The following is an 11,810-nucleotide window of genomic DNA, read 5'->3' on the forward strand; positions in this document are numbered from 1 at the left end:
CCTAACAATTCTCCCACTTGGAGACTGATCTAGTCAACCAAGAATTTCTCTCTCAAACGACCATGAGCATCCACTGCACCATACCAATTGAGGTTTTGCACAACCTCAATATTCCAACATCAACACATTTTGTCAACATGTTTGCTGGATTCTTTGCACCCTCTATCTTCTCAAAACACATCACCATCTTCAACTAGCCTCCGAGTGAAATGGTATCGCCTTCTGTGTTTTGAATGATAGACCAGGTTTCTCGCCAATAGCATGAGTCTCAGGAGTTTCTTGAGTATCTGCTACAACATCACTATGTGAATCTTTTAGCAACTCAACCTCAACTCCCACTTGCTTCACCTCTGGTTTCTCAGCAAGAGTCTCAGGAGTTTCTTGAGTATCCGCTACAACATCACTCTGTGAATCTTTGAGCAACTCAACCTCAACTCCCACGAGTTTCTTGAGTATCCGCTACAACATCACTCTGTGAATCTTTGAGCAACTCAACCTCAACTCCCACATGCTTCACCTCTGGTTTCTCAGCAAGAGTCTCAGGAGTTTCATGAGTATCCGCTACAACATCACTTTGTGAATCTTTCAGCAACTCAACCTCAACTCCCACTTGCTTCACCTCTGGTTTCTTAGCAAGAGTCTCAGGAGTTTCATGAGTATCCGCTACAACATCACTCTGTGAATCTTTGAGCAACTCAACCTCAACTCCCACTTGCTTCACCTCTGGTTTCTCAGCAAGAGTCTCAGGAGTTTCATGAGTATCCGCTACAACATCACTCTGTGAATCTTTGAGCAACTCAACCTCAACTCCCACTTGCTTCACCTCTGGTTTCTCAGCAAGAGTTTCAGGAGTTTCATGAGTATCCGCTACAACATCACTCTGTGAATCTTTGAGCAACTCAAAACTCCCACTTGCTTCACCTCTAGTGTTTCAGCAAGGGTCTCAGGAGTTTCTTGAGTATCCGCTACAACATCACTCTGTGAATCTTTGAGCAACTCAAAACTCCCACTTGCTTCACCTCTAGTGTTTCAGCAAGGGTCTCAGGAGTTTCTTGAGTATCCGCTACAACATCACTCTGTGAATCTTTGAGCAACTCAACATCAACTCCCACTTGCTTCACCTCTGGTTTCTCAGCAAGAGTCTCAGGACCATGCAACCTCCTCTGGAGTTGTGAAGCTAACTCGTTTCGGTTTGCTCGTAACGTAGTTCTCACAAGGACTCATAACAATCTCCGCATCAAATACACCTTGTTCATAGCCGACAGTTTTTCATACATATTCGATAGCGTCTTCAACAGACCTGACGTTGTCTTCTCCTTAATAATGTTGAACGCCACGTTTTTGGATAGCGTCAACCAGATCAGCCCCAAGACTTGTCGATCCTTGACCTTCCACTGTTCCGTGGTCATGGTATCCGGCTTCACCCCAACAGAGGTTCGTGAAGATCTTTCTGGTACAGATAATCTTCAATCTGCATCTTCCAGAAATCGAAATCGGATCCATTGAACTTCTCAATTCCAATCTTTGAACTTTCCATCTTCATAGATCGTGGTGAATTTTGCCTAGCTCTGATTTCCGCCTGGCTCAGACTTCCGCCTGGCTCTGATACTAGTTGTTAGGGATCCATATCAGTCGTTAGCTCTGATACCAGTTGTTAGGATCGCACAACAACGCACACACTCGATCTAGATGAACACAAAGAAAAGAATAGAGAAAATTGCAAGGAGAAATCTGGCTAAAAAGATTTTTTTATTTGATGATTTCAGGTATGTACAACAAGAGAGAGTACAGAGAATAGAAAGTACCTCTTCAAAGCTCTACCGGACCAGATATATATATGGTATAGTTTACTATATATAGCTTTACCAGATTTAGCCATCTACTATATATAGCTATTTACCATATATAGCTTTACTATATATAGCTTTACCAAATATAGCTTTACCGGATATAACCGTTGACCAAGCTATAAATAAGTATCAGACTCCATAGCCTAATAGAAACATCGTAGAACAAGCTACCCAAGAGATAAAAAATTTGGCGTTTCGAGTGAGTTGCATACCGAGAACGATTTTTGGAAATTAAGGTCTTACACTCAAAGACGTTCCTCCAAACCAATTCCTTTAGCCTGAAGAAAGGATATGGAAGAGGTTCAATGAAGAAATAGGGCCTTGAAACCCCTAGAATCGGCTACCCAATAAGAAATCCTTTATTTTATCTTCAGCGATAAGATTTTGGATGAACTTTGGAAGCGAATATCTTAGGCTACGATCCACGAGAAGGTATCAAATCAAATCCCTAGCCCTTCCTTGTAATACCCATCTTTAAGTCTCACGAAGAAATCGAGGAGAGAAACACTGTAAATGTGGCTGTACAAGTCGAGTTTCAGATGGCGGCGAAGCGAAAAAAGAGCATCTTCTTCCTGTTCAGAGGAAGAAAACGATGATATGGCCAGTTCAACTGAACTGTCCAAGTCAACTCAAAATTTGACCTTTTCTCGGGTTTTCTCAATTTTATCCCCATTCCAGACTGATTATCCTTGAAAATCTGATGGTTTCAGAAACTAGACACAATAAGTTGTACGTGGAAGGAAATTTGAAGTAATTCAGATACTGGAAGCTCAAGAATGGACGTCCCAAACGTCGACGACGAGGCAAGTAGCCACCTTGGACTTTTTGTTAAGAAATACTTGTAGAAATTGCTTGGATTTTCATATGAACCCTAAACCAAGTATGAATTAAGGATATATGTAAGAAAAACCCAAAGAATCGTGAGTTAAGACCCTGAACCGATCAAATAGCTTGAGATTTAAGTAACGTTAAAATAACCCACTAATGAGCTCCGCTGCATATCAAATTTTAATACTGAGCATATTATATTATGTTGAGGTTAGATATGAAATTTGGTGGTCATTGGATAAGGATAAGTAGGTAAACCAAGAAATGGTGTAAAATGACCATAATGCCCCTAAGGTAATTTACCTTCGGTTCATGACCTAGATGACCTTCAAATGCTATGAAATTCATCCGTAGATCTTATTTTATGAAATGTTATATGAATCCTTATCCCAAGAGGTTATATAAGGTAATGAAGTTTGGGAGTTATTGGAAAACTTTAGTTAGCGAAACCAAGATATGGGAGAAAATTCTCATCACGATCCATATGACCTTTGCCATGAAGCACGATGTTTATAAGTTTTGTAGTCAATGTTGCCAATGTTTGCTGCACTCAAAAAATGATAGAGATGTTAAATTTTTAAGTCACTTTTGGAAAGTATGGTGGATAAATTGGGTACCAAATTATTGTTTTCAACTGCATGTCATCCTCAAACTCACGAGCAAACTGAGGTAGTTAATAAAATATCAGCAACATTGCTTAGGGCTATTATTTATAAGAATATTAAGTCATAAATTGGGTAACAAATTATTGTTTTCAACAACATGTCACTTCAAATTAATGAGCAAACTGAGGTGGTTAATAGAACACAATTGAGAAACAAAATTTCAATGTTGCTACAAGAATTAACAAAGGACGGAATTAAATCATTTTTCAAACCAGTAACTGGGTTTGGATACATTTTCGCAAGGAGTGATTTCCATCTCAAAGGAAGACAAAGTTACATCCAAGAGGGGATGACCCTTATCAAGTCCTTGAAAGAATTAATAACAATGCATGTAAAATGATCTTCCAGGAGAATTTTCAGCACATTCTACTTTCAATGTTGCTGACTTGAGTCCTTTCGATGTAGGTGATGATTTTTTGATTCGAGGACGAATCCTTTTGAAGAGGGGGAAGATGATAAGGATCACGGTGTTCCACATGTTCCAACTGGACCCATTACACGATCCAAGGCCAAGAAGATTCAACAAGCATTAATTCTTCATCTACAAAATTGGATAGGGTCGGTTCAACTATTATTTCATGTGTTACAAGCTTATTAGATTGAGGAAGGACCATTTGGAGCTTCAGAAGTGAATATTTACACAGTTGTAGGAGCAAATGAAGTTGCAAGCATTATTACATGAGTTGTTAGAAAACTTTATTTATTTTTAATTTCATAAATTTGTAAGGGTAAAATTGTCAAATTGGCTTCGTTTTTTTTTTTTTGAGATTTAAGGGGATCGAGATTAAATCCCAGCCACTAACTTTTTTTGTGGGAGACTATAAATACCCACAAATTATTAGGTAAAAATAATATTTGTGATGAATGAAATTGATCAATCAAGTTGAGAAGTTCCCCTTCGAAATCCATCCGAGCATCGCGTGTGAGCCATGCAGTCACGCTTTGACATTGTGTGGTTGAGTGAAATTCTCAACCTTCTACTTATTTTTGGGATTTCTTTTCTCCCTATTCATTGTAATTTATCCTGATACAAACAAATTTATTCTTGTAGGGAATGTATTAAGCACATGGATTTATTAATTACAGTGAACTTTTGTATAAAACGAAGTAAACACAAATGGAGTAACACGAGATAGAAGTAAACATAGTAATAAAAAGAAACTACATAAACTTAAAGGAAGTGAATCCCATTTTACAATATAAATATTGTTCAATTGTAGCAAAGAAGTAGTTTTGAAAACTAGCCACTCCATATCAATCTATGTTCGGAAAACTAAAATAAAGAAAAAATAAAAAAATAAAAATATTTTTCAAAAACTTAGTTGGGTGTGAAATTTTGCTCAAAATTCAAATGTTTTCTTTTCTTTTTTTCTTTTCTTTTCTTTTTTTATAAAAGGATAAAACACATCATTTTGGAATAAAATAAAAAACAAACAAACAAAAACAAAATAGTTATCAAATGGGCCTAATTTTTAACATATCTATCCCAAAGGAATGGATGGGCTCTAGTGGCAATGCTGCTTCAACTGTGTGATAGACCATGTGAAGTTAACATGACAATAATAGTAGCTTCTAAAGCACAAAAATATGTGGATAAATTTCATATCTTGAGGTTGGATCATATATTGAGGTTGGATAAATTTCATATATTTAGGTGCGAAAAACATATACACACGGGCAACTAAAAATGATAGATCCACTATAAGGGCATTTGGTCTAGTGGTATAATTTTTTTTTTACAAATTAGGTGGAATGAACAAACAAAAATAATGAGTTTAAAATTACCAAATAAACTATCAATTTTCAAATGGAATGGAGACATAAGACTATTCGAAAAAAGAAAAGGACAAAAGAAAAATATTAAAAACATTTTCAACTAATGCATTTGGTTGAGAGATATTATGGCTAATATAAGAAAAATATAAGAAAAATATAGCATACTAAAATGACTGTTATTATTGGTATCAAACCAATAACAATTCATATCAACTAAATCTTCCAATTGATAATTAGGCTAGAGAAAGAACTTGAATTTATTTTTATATCTATCAACATGTTTGCTACTTTTATCTAAAACTTGATCACGAGTTTTTCTTATTTGCATTGTAAAATTATGTATTTCTATGGATATCATTTCTATTTCTAGAATTCAAACAAAAACATGTGGATAAATTTCAAATATTGAGGCGCATAAAAGATAGATCCACTACAAGGCATTTGGTCTAGTGGTATGATTCTCGCTTCGGGTGCGAGAGGTCTCGAGTTTGATTCTCAAAATGCCCCCAACAATTATATCAAATTGAAGCATGCAATATAATAAGATTTGAAATAGGTTTTTTTAAACCTCGAACCAAGAAGTAATTCAGATGGATATTTGGAAAGAAAAAAAAAGGAAGCTATATTTAATTATAATTTACAAGTGTCTTTATAACATGTTAATTGAAGAGAGAAAACAACAAGAATAAACAAACAAAGGAAATTTGTATATGTATGATTCTTTATAACTTACTTTTTCGGGACTTGGACCATAAACAGTCATCTACTCTTACTCCTACTCCCTTCTCTAAGAATCAACATAGCATAATCATTCCATGAAGGCCGAGGTAGTCTTATAAAAGAAGATGAGGGTACCACTTTCAAATCATTCCATGAGGACTTAAGAAAGTTTTGTAAAAGAAGATGAGGGTACCACTTTATATTTCAGAATTTCGATGTGAATAGAGAATGAACCACATTCTTTGAAGATAAGATAGAGCTTCGAGCCTAACTTCAAAGGCATTACACAAATTGTTCTATGATATTTTTTCTAGGAACTCTTTGTTATGTTGTCCGCTGAAGGTGTCAGGAAAGGGACACAGATTCTCTATTGCACTGATCTCCCAATAGAAGTTTTACCCAGATCATCTGTCGTCACAACCCTTTTAAGGAAGATGCGCCCAAATAACCAGTGAACAATAACATTTAAAGAAGTTTCAGAGAGCGAGAAGAGGATTGTGATAGAAGTTGCCCTAGGTAAAACTTCTTTAAATGTCTTAGCCAATCATGACCTCATAATGAGGAGTCTCTTGGACAACAATAACATATGGACAACAAATGTCTTAGCCAATTGTGACGGTCATGATTGCTCAAGGCGTGTCGCCTAAATAATCGGTAAACAAAAACATTGCCCAAATAACCGCCTTGGACAACAAATCGTTTACAAGAATGGCTGAGACATGCAACATGCAACCACAGGCAACACACCTTGGGCAATCATGACTGTGACATCTGCCCCCACACAACTTATTGGATGAGGCTGACTTTAGGTCTCTCGATGCGCTTCCAGCTGATCTCATAATGAGGAGTCTCTTTCAACCTACTAGGAGCCGTTGAAAATCACTTCTCGGTTTGTTGAGTCTTCATGTCTTCTCTGTTCGTGTCTTTCCTACTTTCTTCGCTTGAAACTTTTTTCTTATTTGTATGACGTCATACCACCTTCTTCTGCTTGATGTTTTCTTGGTCGAAATAATAACGTTTCATGTTACTAACGTGGACAACAAGGTTAGTCCGCATCAATAAGAGCAATTGAATTCTATATGATGTCTTCATAATCTTATGGATAACTTTAACTAGTCCATAGTATTTTCACACCAGTTTTTGGTTCTTGTTGCTTTGAACTCGAAGTTTATTTGAACTTAACTTATATGAACTCTTTATTTTTCTTGAAATTATTGTGGTTGATGTTATGATCGCACAACAACGCACACACTCGATCTAGATGAACACAAAGAAAAGGATAGAGAAAATTGCAAGGAGAACTCTGGCAGAAAGGATTTTTTTTATTTGATGATTTCAGGTATGTACAACAAGAGAGTACAGAGAATAGAAAGTACATTTTCAAAGCTTTATTGGACGGGATATATATATGGTTCAGTCTACTAAATATAGCTTTACAAGATTTAACCATCTACTATATATAGCTATTTACCATATATAGCTATTTACCATATATAGCTTTACCGGATATAGCTTTACCATATATGGCTTTACCAAATATAGCTTTACCGAATATAGCCGTTGACCAAGCTATAAATACAGGGAGCAGACTCCATAACTCAACAATTCTCCCACTTGGAGACTGATCCTACACCATACCAATTAGAACTTTGCATAACCTTAATTTTCCAACATCAACACATTTTGTCAACATGTCTGCTGGATTCTTTGCACCCTCTATCTTCTCCAAACATATATCGCCTTCTTCCACTAACCTGCGAGTGAAATGGTACCGTCTTCTAATGTGTTTTGTCCTTTAATGATAGACTGAGTTTTTCACCAACTGTATGACACTCTAACTATCTGTATGAAGGATCTTCTTGCACTGCTTCCGACCTAATTCTTCTAGATAATCTGCCATCCATATCATCTCCTTTCCAACTTCAGTTATAGTCACGTACTCAGCTTCAGTAGATGAAAGAGCAACGCATTTCTGAAGCTTGGACATCCAACTCACTGCTGTTCCATCTATAGTGTAGATATACCCAGATGTGCTCTTGCTGGAGTCTACATCTCCACTCAAATCAGCATCCACAAAACCTTGCAGAACTACTTTGTCATTGCCATAACAAAGTGTAGTATTGGATGTACCTCTCAGATATCTCAAAAAGCCACTTCACAGCTTCCCAATGTTCCTTCCCTGGATTTGCCACGTACTTGCTAACAACTCCCACTGCATGTGTTATGTCAGGTCTAGTGCAGACCATAGTCCATCAAACTCCCAACTGCTGAAGTGTACGGAACTGATGCCATGTGCTCACGTTCCTCAACTGTCTTGGGAGATTGCCCCTTTGATAATTTAATATGATTTGCCAAGGGGGTAGTCCTGGGTTTAGCGTTATTCATCTTGAATTTGGACTACACCTTCTCAATGTACTGTTCTTGGGATAGATTTAATGTGCCAGCAGATCTATCTCGAGAAATCCTCATCCCAAGGATCTGCTTCGCTGCACCTAAATCTTTCATCTCAAATACTGAAGACAAGCTTGCCTTCAGGTGGTTTATCTCCCTCATTCTTGATCCAGCAATTAGTATATCATCCACATACAGGAGTAGAAACACATAAGAATCAGTGTATTTCTTGAGGTAGCAACACTAATCCTTTTCACTTCTGTGGAAACCACTCTTGCTCATGAAGGAGTCAAACTTCTTGTACCATTGTCTCGATGCTTGTTTCAGTCCATACAAGCTCTTATTGAGCTTACACACCATGTGCTCCTTGCTTGGAGCTGTAAACCCTTTGGGTTGTTGCATATAGATCTCCTCATCTAGATCTCCATGTAAAAAAGCCGATTTTACATCCATTTGCTTGAGGTGCAAATTCTCTGATGCAACAATACTCAGCAGAATTCGGAGAGTAGTTAATTTCACAACTGGAGAAAAGATCTCAGCATAATCAATGCCTTTTCTTTGTGAATATCCTTTAACTACTAACCGGGCCTTAAACCTCCTTCTGCCATCTGGTTCAACCTTGATTTTGAACACCCATTTGTTCAACAGAGCTCTCTTTCCTATAGGCAACTCAGTCAGCACCCACGTATTATTCCTTTCAAGTGAGCTCATCTCATCATCCATGGCTTGCTCCCACTTGGTTGAATCTTTCACTTGTAGGGCCTCATCAAAGGACTCTGGTTCTCCTTCGTCAGTCAACAACAGATAATGTAATGAGGTTGAATATCTATCTGGTGCTCTGGTAGTTCTGGATGATCTTCTCAACACCTGCTCAGGTGCCACTTGCTCCACGTCTGGTTCTTCAGCAATAGGATCAGGAGTTTCTTTTGCTTCTGTTGTACCATCACTACGTGAATTTTCTTGCCACTCAAGTTTAACTCCCACTTGCTTCGTAGTCTCAGAGTTTATCTTCTCTCTGTTCTTGTACATGACATTTTCATCAAAGGTCACATCACAGTTTCTTAGGATCTTCATATTTTTCTCATCTCAAAACCTATACCCAAACATGTCAGAGCCATAGCCTATGAAGTAGCATTTCACGGCCTTAGCATCAAGCTTATCTCTCTTCTCTGGATCAACATGGACATACGCAGTACAACCAAAGGTTCTCAAGTGAGAGTACTTGAGTTCTTTTTCTGTCCATACTTCTTCGGGCAATTTGAACTCCAAGAGTACTGACGGCCCTCTATTAATCAAATATGCTGCTGTGTTCACAGCATCAGCTCAGAATGTCTTTGGCAATCCAGAATGAATCCTCATGCTTCTTGCTCGCTCATTCAATGTTCTGTTCATTCTTTCTGCAATACCATTTTGTCTTGCCTTACCGGGAATTGTTCTTATTAATCTAATTCCCTCAGCTGCACAAAATGTTATAAACTCTGATTTGTTGTATTCTCCTCCATTGTCAGACCTCAGGCATTTGATCTTCAAGCCGGTCTGATTTTCAACTTCAGCTTTCCACTTCTTAAAGGTGGTAAACACATCTGACTTGTGTTTCAGAAAGTAAACCCATACCTTCCTGCTAAAGTCATCGATGAAGGTGACGTAGTACCTTGATCCACCAAGTGATGAAACTGAAGATGGTCCCCAGACGTCTGTATGGACCATTTCCAACCGCACTTTCTTCGGTTCTCTGGCAGCCTTTGTGAAACTAACTCGTTTCTGTTTGCCCATAACGCAGCTCTCACAAAGACCCATATCAACAGATTTTAAGCCTTCTAAAGCTCCTTTCGTAGTCAGCATCTTCATTCCTTTGACGCTCATATGTCCAAGTCTATTGTGCCATAGACTTGAATTGGAAGCACTCTCAGCAGCAGCAGCCATGTTTATACACTCTGCAGTTGTGTATAAGGTTTCGGATTTTGTGCCACGCGCAACAACCATGGCGTCCTTCACAATCTTCCAGGAACTCTTTCCAAACTTTGCTGCATAGCCTGTGCTATCCAACTGACCAATAGAGATCAGGTTCTTCTTGAGACCAGGAATGTATCTGACATCTTGTAATGTCCATAGATTTTCTGCTGGAGTTTGTATAGAGACATCTCCCTTTTCTTCAATCTCCAAGGCTTTGTTGTCGACAAGATACACCTTCCCAAAATTTCTTGATTTCAAATTTCGAAACAATTTCTTACTTGGAGACGAATGAAACGATGCACCTGAATCCAAAATCCAGGATCCAGCTGGACTATCCGCACTAAGGATTAAAACGTCCTCAGCATCTTCTGTTGTGTATATAGAATCATCATCATCTTCAGATTTATGATTCTGCTTCTTCTTTAGTTTTGTACAATCTGTTCGAAAGTGTCATTTTCCCCCACAGCTCCAACACGTTACGTTGGGTTTGTTTGGAGATTTTCCCCAGTTCTTTGTTTTTGAACGCCCATGTTTGTTTGAGCTCTTTGATTTGCTTCTTCCCCTTCGATCAACACTGAGAGCATTGCCTGATGAATCTCCAGTTTCCCGTTTGCGAATACTTTCGCTGAGAACTACATCTCGAATTTCATCAAACTTCAGTTTATCAGATCCTCGGGAACTGCTGATTGCAGCAACAACAGTATCCCATGACTCGGTTAAGGATGACATCAAAATCAACGCTTTAATTTCATCTTCGAAATTAATTTCCACCGAACCCAGTTGACTTATGATCATATTGAATTCATTTATATGATCTGCAACACGTCCATCTTCAGACATCTGTAGATTGAACAATCTACGCATCAAATACACCTTGTTCATAGCCGACGATTTTTCATACATATTTGACAGCGCCTTCATCAGATCTGACGTTGTCTTCTCCTTGATGATATTAAACGCCACGTTTCTGGATAGCATCAACCGGATCATCCCTAGGGCTTGTCGATCCTTGAGCTTCCACTGTTCCGTGGTCATGGTATCCGGCTTCACCCCCAACAGAGGTTCGTGAAGATCTTTCTGGTACAGATAATCTTCAATCTGCATCTTCTAGAAACCGAAATCGGATCCATCGAACTTCTCAATTCCAATCTTTGAACTTTCCATCTTCACAGATCGTGGTGAATTTTGCCTTGCTCTGATATCAGTTGTTAGGATCGATATCAATCGTTAGCTCTGATACCAGTTGTTAGGATCGCACAACAACGCACACACTCGATCTAGATGAATACAAAGAAAAGGATAGAGAAAATTGCAAGGAGAACTCTGGCTAAAAGGATTTTTTTTATTGGATGATTTCAGGTATGTACAACAAGAGAGAGTACAGAGAATAGAAAGTACATTTTCAAAGCTTTACTGAACGGGATATATATATGATTCAGTCTACTAAATATAGCTTTACCAGATTTAACCATCTACTATATATAGCTATTTACCATATATAGCTTTACCGGATATAGCTTTACCATATATGACTTTACCAAATATAACTTTACCGGATATAGCCGTTGACCAAGCTATAAATACAGGGAGCAGACTCCATAACTCAACAGTTGACGCTTCCGACTGA

Source organism: Cucurbita moschata, unplaced genomic scaffold, assembly GCF_002738365.1.
Source record: "Cucurbita moschata cultivar Rifu unplaced genomic scaffold, Cmos_1.0 Cmo_Scf00114, whole genome shotgun sequence".
NCBI lineage: Eukaryota > Viridiplantae > Streptophyta > Magnoliopsida > Cucurbitales > Cucurbitaceae > Cucurbita > Cucurbita moschata.